Source organism: Mytilus edulis, chromosome 10 (genome assembly GCF_963676685.1).
Source record: "Mytilus edulis chromosome 10, xbMytEdul2.2, whole genome shotgun sequence".
NCBI classification, from domain to species: domain Eukaryota; kingdom Metazoa; phylum Mollusca; class Bivalvia; order Mytilida; family Mytilidae; genus Mytilus; species Mytilus edulis.
In genome coordinates, this window is record NC_092353.1 from 56,199,887 (window position 1) to 56,215,399 (window position 15,513).

The following is a 15,513-nucleotide window of genomic DNA, read 5'->3' on the forward strand; positions in this document are numbered from 1 at the left end:
AGACAATTTGATAGAAATGATAGTAATTAATGGTTTCTAGTATAACCAGAGATTTTTACAAGGATCTTGATGAAAGTTCTGCATTCTATCAATGCACAGTAAGATATTTATACATTTTGGCTTCTAATAATTAGTCTTTGAATAAATGTTTAGTTTATAAACATATTTTATTGTACAAAATGACTAATGGATCAGACACAAGTTGTAAAAATTAGTAATGTCTATTCCAATTTAAATTTGAATTAATACAACACACTAAGTTGTTTTGTCACAGTTATCCCCCTTTGTCTTTAATTTGTTGACATTTCTGCTGAAGGTGGTACCCAACACCTTTGATAAAATTAATTTGGCTCGTTTAATTTTCATCAATTTTAACAAAGTATTTACTTTGACACTTTGACAAAAATATAAAAATTTTGAAAAATTTTGAACCAATGGTTTTGTCAGGAAAATTACACTGTTTATATAGCAGTTTGACAAACACTTATTTTGATCATTGAGAAGCTTAATATTCCCTTAGCCATCACAACGTAATTAAAATGTTTAGCTGATTTTACAGAGTTATCTCCCTGTAGTGTTAGGTACCACCTTAAATTTGAAAGACTTGAGACCAGACTTCCTGATAACCTGTTGAAAAATTTAAAAACTTTAAAGATTTTTTTAAAGGCTTACTTAAGCTTCTGTTTATCACAGAATTTTAAATCTACATGAATTGTACTTTTAAAAAAAAACCACTTCATTCCAGATGTCTTTAAATATAAGTTATGAATTTAAGTTTCTTTTCTGAGGACCAAACAAATGTTGTTTGATAATATTATCAATTAAATATTTTTTTTAAATTCACATTTTTTTATGTTTAATTTGTTTAGAATAAAATTTTAAAGGATACATCAAGAAGAACATTGCGTTTATGATTCATCAATATTTGTTGTATTGAAAATGTTCCTTATGATTGATAATTACGCAAACAGAGAATGATAAGAGAAAATTCATAATAAAGGTACAGAATTCCAGAAACTTAAACACTGTTACATATGTTATCTCAGTAGGGTAGTACTATTACGTAATCTTCTACATCACTCAAAGATAGTACATTAAACACTTTGATTATTTTATAGCACTGATGCTTCATATTACATAACACATACAGATAGAAATATGTTCTTGGCTTCTGTTTTTAAAAAATGTGGAAAAACCAAAAATTTGATGTGTACCGGTAGGTTTATTGCGTCAGTGTTCAAAAATAATGCTGGCCTTTTATCTAAAGGCTAGTAAATCAAGGTTTAGGTATTTTAAATTCAACAACTTCTTGGATATCTGTAAACTGCACAAAGGATCAGTTTCTTTTATGACATCAGGCCCTTAGCCAGGAATCCTAGGGGGGGGGGGGGGGGGGGTATTTGGACTCATGAACTCTACTTTAACAGTCACAATTTGAACAGAATGTTGACTTTAACAGTCACACTCTGGTTTCAAGGAGGGGGGGGGTTCCTCCCTGGCTACGGGTATGGACGTCACCAATTCTGATTAATCGATAGATTTTACTTACAAAAATCAACTGAATTTGTTTTACAAGCTAAGCTGAAATTATTTCTCAGCTGAAGCACCTTAGTTAACATCCAGTTTTTGGTGGTGTTTGACTATCTCAATTTTGAGTCTTCTATGTACAGTTTTGTGGACTGTGGTTTGGTTTTAATTGTTTATCTTTTGGCTATTGTGTTGTCTGTTTGTCTCTAACATATGGATTTAAATTGATGCATTTTAGGTTTTTCTTGCCTTCTTCTATAAATGATTCATATGATAAAAAAAACTTGTCAGGAATGAGAATAACTTAAATTACAATTTTAAGATGAATTCAACCTTCCTAAAATGACTAGTTCACAATTCTACTGATAGTTTAATTAATGGACTGCTGGTAGTGTTGATGAACAGATATTTTTTCTTCCACAGTTCAGTGCTTGGTTTTTAAGACTTTTATTTCATCAATATTTCTAAAAGGTTTGTTCCCTTCCAAGGAAGAAAACCAGGCATTGAAAGTTTAGGTCAAAAACTTAGTTCATCTTAGTCAACCCTGTACATCTGTACAAACATTATTTCAGCTCTATCTCTAAATCTTCTTTTAACTTCAGAAATGAATTAATGGTGCAGCTTAAAACTTCAGCCTTCTGTAGAATGTTAAAATGGAAGAATCCATAACTTCAGTAGTCTAGTGGCTGTCTGTCGTAGCTCCCATCACTATTTCTAGTTATCTCTTATTTTTGAGTGATCTGTGATGGGGGTGGTGATTTATGTTCTTTATAACCTCATGTTTGATTTATTTAGTTTCTTCAAATTGTCATCAGTGTATACCATATATCAAATGAGATATTTACAGTGGGATCATAAGATGATAGTCTGACTAACCCCACCCTATAATCTTTTAATATGTATCTAATAAATTACATTACAATTATATGCGGCCTTGTATTTACTGCTTAGTTCACTTTTTATTGCACTTTAAATAATATAAATCCTCCCACTCAAAGAAACATACATTATTCAACTTTAATTGCAGTATTTCAGATTTTACCAAAAATTACATTATTTGAAATCTATCTGTTTTGATAAGTTTGCACTTAAAATCTTGATTTTAACCTCTTGTGTACCACATTTTCAGCATTGTATAATGTTCTGAGATTTATTTGTTGAAAAGTGAATTATCATTGGTAATGGATGTGTAAAGATCAGTTGTAAAGATTATCAAACTAAAGAACAATGAATTAGTATCTCCTTAGGTTAAAATGTTTAAATCTGTGTAAACTTGAAGAAACTTTTAAATTGGTATATTTTTATGCCCTCCCTGTAGGCAACTGGGGCATTAAGTGTTACCCTCAACCGTCCTTCTTTCCGTTTCATTTTAGTTTCTTCACTCTTAACCTAAAGTTTTTCTCATCCAAAGTTTATGAAACTCATTCACAATGCTAGAGTACCAACATTTGCAGACAGAGTTCAATTTTGGGCAGGTAATCACATATAGTTCTAGAGCTAAGTTCATTTATAACTACAAAAATCTGAGTGGGGCATGCGTGTCCTCAGACAAATTCTTCTTTTATTTATGCGTATGAACGAAATAAAGGAAATGTTCAGTATTCATCTATGAGACGTGACATCACAAATATTACCAACAGACATAAATTAAATGTCCAGTCCTTGAAATTAGCACAGGATGGACAAGACATGTCCTGTAAAACTTTATTTGGTCCTGTCAATTTTTGTTAATTATGTAATACATTCCTAAATAAAATTTGAAGAATCATCGATTTAGCCTACCGGTAGTAAATGCCAAACCCCATTTCTGAAGATCAATATTCTGCCTATACCATTGTTGGAAATGTTAACGATTAGCTGATCCAAACTATTTCAAATTAAAGGGGGGAGGGAGCTCGCAAGAACTGATTTAAAAAAAAGTTTTTGTTTGTAAATATGTATCCAACTGATTTTTTATCCATACCTGATTCAAACTTGTATATCCCACTGGAACACATATTTAAATGTGGTTCTAGGAGGTATTTTGGATCCATAGATTTAATGTTGAGCTAAGGATCATGAATTTATTGCTTATTTAAAACTTAAAGATATCATGTGGTTCAACAAACTGTCTTAATATGCCATTATTGGAATTTGATATAGTAGCTGATCCCAAAAATTTCAAATAGTCAAATAAAAAAATAGGTGTAGGGTATGATTGCAAAATTGAAAGTTTTCAGAAATATACATATGATTTTTTTTATCCCTATCTTATTTTAACGAATAACCCACTGCAAAATGTATTTAAATGTGGTTCTGGGGACAGAAATTTTGGATCCATATATATTCCATGCTGAGCTCATACTAGGTTTTTCACATTTTCAACTTGCAATTTGGACAAATGATATGACAGTACTATTGACTAATCTATAAATAGTTGATAACTTGAAGATAGCATGTGTTTGAACAAACTGTCTTAATATGCCATTATTTGAAATGTAAATCAGTACGAAGCTGATCCCAAAAGTTTTAAATAAAAAAAGGGGGGGAGGGTGTTCCAAAATTCAACAGTTTTCATATATATCCTGAATTTGTATCCCTAGTTTATCTAAACAAGTATATCCCACTGGGAAATGTATTAAAATTCTTTGGCAAATTTTGGATCCATAGAAAATTAGATTTCATGTTGAGCTAGTAATAGGTTTATCACAATTTCCACAAGAAATTAAGATATATGATCTTTGACAATATTATTGGCTGATGTAATACAAAAGATAGCATGTGGTTCAATTCACTTGCATGTATTTGATACACAGCCAGTGCACTTGTCATTATCAATAAAACTAGGTAGCCATAATTTTCTTATCAATTAAAGATATTCCTCTTGTCCTAAAGATTATTATTTATGACATAAAGATGATAAATGTTACATTGTGTACAAATGCTTCAGATGTTTAGATCTAAGTGGGGTTGGTTTAAGTCATTGTAAGCTTGTTTTATCTCCTCCCCACCTATCAGGTGTCGGTACAATTTACTTTGTAGCATTTAATTGGCTTTCACTGTGTCATCTTGTATTCTCATCAGTAGATATATCGGTTTTTAACCCAGAGGTCATTTTCACTGACCATAGTGTTAATTGGGTGAGAGAGGAATAAGCTTCTGTTTGTGAATGGTAAGTGTTGTTTATATGTAAAGTTGTATAGGTAGAGAATTTAGGAAGTTGTACTTTGGTAGTAGGAAGAATTTAGAAGGGGGGGGGATACCTGTTAAAATGTCTGAATTGGTCAAATCCTAGATATTCTTAAAATCATGTCCAGTTTACTTTGTATTATTTTTCTTCAACATAATGATAACAGAACTTAAATATTTTTGTGCAGTTGGTACTCTTATATTGCATGTATTAAAAATTGGAAATTGAGATAAAAAATTATGCTCTTCAGGAGCAGATATTTATAATATTAAAACAAATTTGGTTAGATATTTAGTTTTAACACAGTTTTTCGTTTCATTTCCATTAAAATAAGTCAGATGGTGTTCGTTAACATTGTATATATTATTAACACATCTTTCTGTACTGCCTTTCACACTTGTGGAAATGGATATTAATTGATTAAAAAAATAAGTCTGGCACTTGCAATGGTCAATAAAAAAAAATGACAGCTGTATGATTCCATATTAATAACACTTATAATTAAAATGTAAAGGTGTTAGAATATTGTCAAGCCCACTTTCAAACAAGAGCTGAGTGTGTGTTTTTTATGTGCTTTATGATGCTGAAATACAAGGTATTGGTTATTATGCTTTTTGTTGAAAACTAGGGCTTGGTTATTAATAAATGTGAAAAAAATTATGTTAACATATAAAGGACCTAATAACATTTTTGATGAAATGTGAAAACCTTAATATCAATAAAAGTAGATATACAAAATATTTTGTGACAAATTTGATAGAATTGTGAATAGTTATTTCCTATTATAAAAAAAATATTTTCAAAATGTTTTTTGAATGCGTAAGAAGTGTAAATTGCAAGGATCATGCTTAATCATACCACATCTTCTTTTTTTATATTAAACATTTTACTATACAAAGTTATTGATCATATTTTGATGTGTTTTTTAATGATAAATTTCTAAGAGATACTAGTGTAATTCAGGAGAGTATATTTTTTATTGAATGCACAAGTTCAAACAAACTAAGTTCTGTGTCATTTTGGTTTCTAGTGGAGAGTTGTCTCATTGGCAATCATACCACATCTTCTTTTTTTTTTATAATATTATTATTGAAACCATCAGTAGAAGTGAGTTCAAAATTCAGGACATCTTTTTTCATTTGATGTCTCATAGTTTTTTAATGCATTAAATGTGTTATGCTTATTGTATAAGATGTATATTACTGTAGGCTGAACAAAGTTGTGTGTTCTCAAGGTAAAGTTGAAAGCCACAGGATAAACATAGATTTAAAAAAATGACATGTTTTTACAGTTGAAGGGTGGTCTTGGGATTTTGATGGGGAAAAAATATGTAATCTGTACAGATCATACCCATAGCTAGGGGTGTTTGAGGGGTTCATAAGAACCCCTTCTTGAAAACAAATAAGCTACTTTCTGTTTGAATTGTAACTGTTGAAGTTGAATATGATTGAATCTTCCCCCTCCTTAGAAATTCCTGCCTAAGGGCCTGCATATTCTGTGTTCATATTTAGCTTACAAAGACCTTATGCTTCCAATTTCAGGATACTCCAGTTTGGGTTTTGTCCTAATGATACCCAGTCAAGTGCACATCCTTCAAATATTTGGAAGCAGATATTTTATTGATTGACTTAAAAATTATCAGAATGGAAAGTAGAATGTAGAGTTGTCAGATTCTTCCAAAGTTAAGCATTGACATAGATTCTGCCCTTTTTAAAAAGCGGGACAACCATATGTCCCATTAAAATCGAAAGGGGGGGAATTAAAAAAATAACCTATCTGCCACTGAAAATCCACATTGATCTGTAGCTTGAGACTTTCTCACCCACTCTCTATGAAATCTTATGATGCTGTCATGTTGATAAGTTTAAATATCCAATAATTATATGTAATTATCTTCAAAAAAGTAGAAGTTTAAGCATGCACCAGTGAAGTGCTATGTTTAAATAATGCTGCCATGCTAAGAAAATTACACAACCAATAATTATAGGTTATTATTAACAAAAAGGAAAAAGTTTTTGAATGCACCAGTAAAGCGCTAATTGTTCGCTTGTGTTGCCATACTAATAAACTTACACATCAAATAATTATAGGTTATAATCAACAAAAAAGTTTTTGCATGCATTGATGTGACGCTATGTTCAAATTATATTGAAGATTGTTAGTAAACATTACAATGGCTGAGAAGAATTTCTCTGTATAATTAACCTCATGGTATCAAAGTCTTCACTAATTATCTGGAATGTTATCAAGATAAGTCAATCATGATTTATGTAAACTACACACTACACACTTAATAGTTTGTTTGTTTGAACTTGTAGAGATAGTCAAATGAAAAAGTCATTAATTTAAGCTCCTAATTAAGCTAGTTTCCTATATGAATCTAGTTAAATTTGAATTGTTTTAATTTCTATATACGCCAGCTGTTTTGTGATGTGTAATATTTTTTTGTTCAAAAATATTTAATGAATGGCTATTATTTATTTTGATTTTATTGAACCATAAATAAAATCAAAATAAGTTATTGCCATTCATTATAAATAAATTTCTATCAAAAATAAGGCTCAAAGAACTTTTTATATTATTTATCTTGACAATAACAACGTACACACATGTTGGCGTATGAATACACAACGTCAGAGTGGGCGTGTCGCCATCAAAATTGACAACATTGAAAATAAAACTAATAATTTTAACCAATCAGAAGACAGTAAATACACAAAATTTAAATATTTCTCAAGGTTTTTGCATCTACTTCAAAACTTTGCTGTAATATTATCTTGTTATAAAAAAAGTAATAGACTTCTTCCACTTCATTTGAACGTTGGTGGATAGTTGTCTCATTGGCAATCATACCTCATCTCTCAGAAATTTTGGTAGTTGTAATTTTCAAAATTGGAGCGATTATTTGTAAAAACAAGCCTCACTGTATTACATGTTGGAAAGAAAAATATAATATACATTTTAAAATTGCTTATTCAGCAGAAGAGCTGGTTATTAAATAAAGAAATTGTCTTTTTTTTTCTAATAACTTTGGTATGATCATTCTTTGCATTATTCTGTATGCTATTATTATTAGCAATTAGTGCAAAATATTTGTACCCATCGTCCCTGAAGTATAACATAAAGGTTAAACACAATAGAATAAATATAACAGCTGTGAAACATAAAAAAAAATGGCACATTGTATTTTTTTCACTGCTTTCACCTTATTATATTCCAGCTATATGGGTGTGTTCGTAATTAGTTTGAATATAGGTATTCAAATCAATTGATTTCACAGAAGTTACAATGCCAGATATAGATATCATGATAAACATATTCTATTTCTTCTACAGAATCCAACCTCTTATTATTTGTGTTGTAGAGGAATTATTGATCCCCAGAATGAATGTAAGAAATTTTGCTTATCATGAACATTTTTGAAAAAAATATATATTTGTACATGTATAACCATTTTAAAATACATATTTTTTTATGTGATTTTTATGTTAAATGAATATGGATTGATTTGATAGGAAACCTCTTCATTGACTTACTAGTAGCTCATCTTAAACTGACCTAATCACAAATCTAAATTAGAAAGATAAAATTTCAGTCTCTCCTCATTTGAATCTATTTAATATCTTCATGGATACCAATTTTCTTGGTTTAAATTATTTGAGCGAATTTTTTTAATTTGGCTTCTGTTGGGTTTGAGGGTCGTTTTGGGGTGTAAAACCGACTAAAACAGTCTTTAGAGGTTAAAAATCGTGAAAAAAATATTTTTACTTTAAATTATTTGATCGAATTTTTTTTAATTTGGCTTCTGTTGGGTTTGAGGGTCGTTTTGGGGTGTAAAACTGACTAAAACATAAAACAGTCTTTAGAGGTTGAAAATCGTGAAAAAAATATTTTTACTTTAACTCATTCGCCCCCAAGACATTTTTGGAAAATCAGGCATTTTCGAAAATTTGCAAACATATGCAAATGAGCAAACTCCTGATGCTGTAACTGATGCTCATCTATTAAACTACTTATTGGGATTTGGGGGCTGATGGCATGGCATGGCATGGGGGGGGGGGGGGAGGAGGAATATTTTCTCGAGGGTTCGAACCCACCTCCAGTGAAAAATGGTAATTTTCCGTCTATTTTCTGATTTCAAAACGACCTTGAGAGGTGAACACTGACAAGACTGTGTTTTTTTGTCATTCAAGTATTACCCTATAGTTACAGTAGTCCATTCATGCTAGCTTGGAGTATATTGGACTTCAGTGTCTTGCTTGGGAATTATTATTGTCAAGTCAGGTCTGCCTAAATGTCCGTTTTTATGGATTTTTGACAAAATGGTGACCTAGATTTTACAGACTAGATTCCTATTGGCCATATTATACCTCGTTGTGTTCCTATACCACCTATGCATGCATATATGATAATAGTTTTTACCAACAGTCACTTCCAGTTACGTAGTGGCCATCAAAAGATGCCCACCCCCACCTGATTTTGGCTACTTATCATGTTTTTCCGATTTTGAACTCTTAAACGGCTTTCAAAGTGCCAAATTTTCATGAACAGACATCTGAGAAGAGTTGATGGACAATGAACTGCTTGGTTGAAGTCCCTGCTATCATGACAGTTCAGTTGGGGCAGTTCAAAAAAGTATGGAGGGTCATACGGGCCATCAAATAATGGTTGTCGCCTACAGGCGGGATTGGGGGTTAAAGGGTTAAGAAGTTGGGTATTTTCAAGAATATTTTATTTAATGGTTTTGACAAAGTTTGCATACAAGCCTATATAATTACATTAGATGTATGTTTCATTATAATATTTTATTCTGATTGGCTAACTGCACATCACATGTTATTCCGTAAGCAGTTGCATTGCCCAATACAACTTTTCACTCATGATAACACGTGCTCCAACAATAAATTGCACAGGTGAATTAAATAATAAAATATATAAAATTCGTGTTTTCATGATCATAGCAAAAAATGTAATTATAAGTATTGAATGCTTCTTTTTGTAACTTTATAGGGTTGTAAAAGCGTTGACCGTGCATACATTTTTAGAATGAAGCGCTTCTGCGCTTCATACAAAATGTACTTCGGTCAACGCTTTTACACCCCAATAAATTTACAAAAAGAAGCATTCAATTCATAAAATTTTGAAATTCTTTGAATATATAATTTCTGGTTTACAGATTTTCCAGTTATGCAAGTAATTTCATTAAAAATGTGTCTTTTTTTATTGCAGTTTCTTTTTATAAAGGTCAATAAGTTAATTAATAGAGAAAAACGTTGTTTCGTTAGCTATGGAAAAGAGAAATATTTTGAATGTAATAAGATAGATAAATCATTAAAAAGATTTCAGGTTCATTTTTTGTCACATTTCCTGTTAACTTATGTTCTCCAGCTGACAGCACCTTTTTTTCTGTAAATGATAAGGAATGCATGAAATTCAATGGGTTGTGAATGCAGATGTCCTCGTACTATAAGTAAAACAAGCCTTATTTTTCTTCATCCTTGAACTATACTTGCACTGATTATTTTGTAAGAAAATATATTTTTGGTGGGAAATACTAGACTCTTTTAAGGAAGTTTCCATATATTCTGTATATGTAATTGTCGTGCACTTTTACGTAATTGAAAAAAACGGGATTTAAATTTTTATTTGTGATCAGTAGACCTGGAATTTAATGTTCATAAATGTATCGTTTACTTTGCATGCTTGATTGAGTTTCAAAATCTGAGGTATCATTCTCTGACCATGCAGTTGTATTGATGGTTTTACCCAAGGATATATGTTACATACAAACATGGAGGTAGGAAATATTTTTATGTGTTTTACATAACGATTACACATTTATAATCTGTTCCGGTTTTACAAAAATATAAATAGTTTCTTTAATTAGTTGTAATCTTTTGTTAAAGTGACAATAATTGACAGACACCTTTAAGATATTTAAATGTTTAAGCCGTAAAAATATTATTTTTCTATAATTTTGGTACGCGTAGTGAATTGAAAAAAAAATAGATTTGTATGTTGATAGTAATAAGACAACGACTCAGATCTTTTTGTAAAGTTCATATTTTAAAAGTAAAGAAAGCATTTTATTATTTTATACTTGAATAAGTTTGGAATGTGCTTCCTTTTTGTCCAATGTTATTCAATTTCTCCTATCTAAGCATACCAGTTTTAATATCATATGCAGTATTTGAGCTATTGTTATCACTGAGTGGCCCTTCATCCTCATTACTTTTTTCTGGAAAAATATGGAAGATGTTGAGAAACTAAATACAACAAAATGATCTGCAAATTAAAATGTTTAAATAAGTCAACATGACTGAAATCCTAAAGTCTTCTCCTTATAGGAATAATGGCCCATTTATGACAATTGAACTGCTTCGATGGTTGTATGATAGCATGTTCATCTCTTGCAGGGGTTTCAACCCCAGCCAGGTCAAGCCAAAGACTTAAAAAATGGCATTTGCTGCTATTCTGCTAGCACCCAGCATTTGGGAGTAAAAGCATGGACTGGTCAGTTTGGTGTCAGAATATAGTGTGATCATGTCTTCTTTACAGACTGTTACCTATATTATGATCTATTGCATTAGAATTGGGCTCATCTATCAGTATAGAACAAAGCAGGGTTTATATCAATATAGTGTGATCATGTCTTCCTTACAGACTGTTACATTATAATCTAGCACGTCCGGTCAGAATGGGGATGTTAAATCCGATGTCTCGTGTAATGAGAGTGCCACGCTCTTTGCACATTAAGAACCCTTGCAACAACTCTTTGAGGGCCCGTAAGTGGTCTGTTGCAAGGCAAAATTACTGTCCCTATCCATTATACCCTCTTTTTTCAGTGGCAGTCCAAATTTTCCCCGACCATCATCCCTAATGGCCTCTATTAATACCAGACCTACCTATTGTATTTATTGTTATCTGGTTCTCGTCCTGAATATGCATGAAAAATTTGCCACTGGACGTTTAGCAACCAACAATCAATCAATCATTATAATCTAGCACATTAAAATTTGGCTCATCTGTCAGTCTAGAACAAAGCAGGATCCATATCATATTACATGTATCATGTTCTGCATCGTCCTTTTGGTTTGTTATAACAAGGGAATACAATCCAAGAGTATTTGGGATTTAACCTTCAGTATTTGTGATCATATAGCATTTGCTTTTGAAAAGTTGATACAGCAATACACTGTATAATTATCTGGTACCCATAGATTGTTATGCTCTATGATGAATTGATATTTTTAGATTATTATTGATGTAATATGGTTCATATGCATAATTAAACTTCAAAGAACCGTAAAACGAGGTGTTAATTGTTTTCTTTGTGGAGGATAATTTTGATAAATTACAAATTAGAAGATAAATTAATTTGTGATGTTTGCTTTCAGTCAGAAATAGATTCATGATTTCAAAGCCAAGTCACTTTTCTTTGAAATATTTGCTATTGTAGTTAAGATATAGAATGAAACAGGAGCCTGTAATTCAGTGGTTGTCGTTTGTTTATGTGTTACATATTTGTTTTTCGTTCATTTTTAGCTCACCTGGCCCGAAGGGCCAAGTGAGCTTTTCTCACCACTTGGCGTCCGTCGTCCGTCGTCGTCGTCGTCCGTCGTCGTCGTCGTTAACAATTTACATTTTGAACTTCTTCTAGAGAACCACTGAATGGAATGGAACCAAACATGGCATGAATGTTCCTTATGAGGTGCTGACCAAGTGTTGTTACTTTGTAGCCGATCCATCATCCAAGATGGCCGCCAGCGGGGGACTTAGTTTAACATAGGACCCTACGGGAAATGCATACAAATGACTTCTTTTAGAGAACCATTGAATGGAATGAAACCAAACATGGCATGAATGTTCCTTATGAGGTACTGACCAAGTGTTGTTACTTTGTAGCCAATCCATCATCCAAGATGGCCGCCAGCGGGGGACTTAGTTTAACATAGGACCCTATGGGAAATGCATACAAATGACTTCTTTTAGAGAACCACTGAATTGAATGAAATCAAACATGGCATGAATGTTCCTAATGTGGTGCTGACCAAGTGTTGTTACTTTGTAGCCGATCCATTATCCAAGATGGCCGCCAGCAGGGACTTAGTTTAACATAGGACCCTATTGGAAATGCATACAAATGACTTCTTTTAGAGAACCACTGAATGGAATAAAACTAAACATTGCATGAATGTTCCTTATGAGGTGCTGACCAAGTGTTGTTACTTTATAGCAGATCCATCATCCAAGATGGCCGCCAGCAGGGGACTTAGTTTAACATAGGACCCTATGGGAAATGCATACAAATGACTTCCTCTAGAGAACCACTGAATGGAATGAAACCAAACATGGCATGAATGTTCCTTATGAGGTGCTGACCAAGTGTTGTTACTTTGTTGCCGATCCATCATCCAAGATGGCCGCCAGCCGGGAACTTAGTTTAACATAGGACCCTATGGGAAATGCATACAAATGACTTCTTTTAGAGAACCACTGAATGGAATAAAACCAAACATAGCATGAATGTTCCTTATGGGGTGCTGACCAAGTGTTGTTACTTTGTAGCCGATCCATCATCCAAGATGGTCGCCAGCGGGGGACTTAGTTTAACATAGGACCCTATGGGAAATGCATACAAATGACTTCTTTTAGAGAACCACTGAATGGAATGAAATCAAACATGGCATGAATGTTCCTAATGTGGTGCTGACCAAGTGTTGTTACTTTGTAGCCAATCCATCATCCAAGATGGCCGCCAGCGGGGGACTTAGTTTAACATAGGACCCTATGGGAAATGCATACAAATGACTTCTTTTAGAGAACCACTGAATGGAATAAAACTAAACATTGCATGAATGTTCCTTATGAGGTGCTGACCAAGTGTTGTTACTTTATAGCAGATCCATCATCCAAGATGGCCGCCAGCAGGGGACTTAGTTTAACATAGGACCCTATGGGAAATGCATACAAATGACTTCTTTTAGAGAACCACTGAATGGAATAAAACCAAACATGGCATGAATGTTCCTTATGAGGTGCTGACCAAGTGTTGTTACTTTGTAGCCGATCCGCCATCCAAGATGGCCGCCAGTGGGGGACTTTTGAATGAAATTAAACATGTTCCTTTCCTTATCAATGAGGTTGTGTTGTCACTTTTAGCCAAATTTTATATTTTTTCATATGATTTCAAAAACCCAAGTAGAATCAGGTGAGCGATACAGGCTCTTGAGAGCCTCTAGTTTTATATAAATAAGGCTGTTAGTTTTCTCGTTTGAATTGTTTAACATTGTCGGGGCCTTTTATAGCTGACTATGCGGTATGGGGCTTTGCTCATTGTTGAAGGCTGTACAATGACCTATAGTTGTTAATGTCTGTGTCATTTTGGTCTCTTGTGGAGAGTTGTCTCATTGGCAATCATACCACATCTTTTTTTTAAACTTTGGATTAATTATTATTCATTGGATACCAATTTTCGTTGATTTCTTGGATATAGATAAACCACAAAATTGATTGTTGAACGAATGACAAATTTCCTGTAGGCTGTTGTCTGTTCTGTGGTCGGGTTGTTGTCTCTTTGATGCATTCCCCATTTCCACTCTCAATTTTATTGTATGCAGACTTTGTCAAAACCAGGAAGTTAAAATCCCACGAAAATTTCAGTTTAGCTTAACCCACAAAAATAAATGAATCTAATGTATTACCAAACATATTAAAAAAACCACAACAGTCCATATCAACCACCAACAACTGATTTTCTCTGAAAGAAATAGACTATAATTGAGGGTGGTAATGGGGGTACCTTCATGCTAATAACACTAAAAATTGTTGCCAAATGACGTTATAATAGTGGTAATTTTTGGTGCATGACAATATATATACACTTTATTAACAAGTTTGAGACTTTTGACGATTCACGATCAGGAAAGTTTGACCAATCACGGTAAAATTTTAACCAATTTGACGCTAACGGTAGCTAAAAATGACTATTTGACGCCTGACGCTAAAGGGCATAATACTACCCTCATAATTAGTACAGGTAAAAAGAAAATGAAATATGGAGATGTGGTAAGAATGTAAATGAGATAGCTATCCACTAAAGTTCAAACAAAGTGGATGTAAGCAATTATAGGCAACTGTGAGACATTCAGCAATTAGAAAAACCCATAAAGTAACAGTTTTATATGGACCCTATTTAAAACTCCCCTTTTCATCTGTTTTATACAGTTTATTGTAAAAGAAATTTTTTTTAAAACATAACTAAAAACCTGCCCTGTTAAATTACAATCAGGATGACCTCTAAACCAAAACAAGTAAATAATAGAAGAAGGCACATAATTTGGAAAGCAGGCTTAAAACATGCTTCAGCTTGAAACTACCAGTCTTCACGATGAACTGTTAAATTTGCTGGCCTAGAGCTCAATTTTTGAAATTTTTTAGTTAGATTCTGTTGGCCTGTTGATATGATTTCTACAGGCCCGCGAGCAATTTTACAAGCCTGGGCTGCCATTCAGCGTGAAGACTGCTGACTACAGAAAGCTAAAGGTCAAACTACTAAGCAGCCACTCTAGATAGCAAGAAAATCTAATTCAGCAGATAAATGAAATTATGTCCATAGGATATTGACTTGTCGTTGTGTCTGTATTGATCATTATCTATCATTACCAAATGTCTCTGACAACATCAGAAACCATTACCAATTGAATGTCTGTCCACTAGCCTGGTGATTTTTAACACTTATGGCTTAAAAGGTCGTTTATTGTATAATTGTGATTCAAGCAGAATCTTTGTGACTTCAATGGTATATAATCAATGCA

The 15,513-nt window shown here is 32.7% G+C and overlaps 1 protein-coding gene across 6 annotated transcripts in view; it reads left to right on the forward strand.

Annotated features, from left to right (window-relative positions):
• Positions 1-15,513, forward strand: part of LOC139492177 (inositol 1,4,5-triphosphate receptor associated 2-like) — a 455,884-nt gene that overhangs the window by 74,503 nt on the left and 365,868 nt on the right. The window lies entirely within an intron of this gene.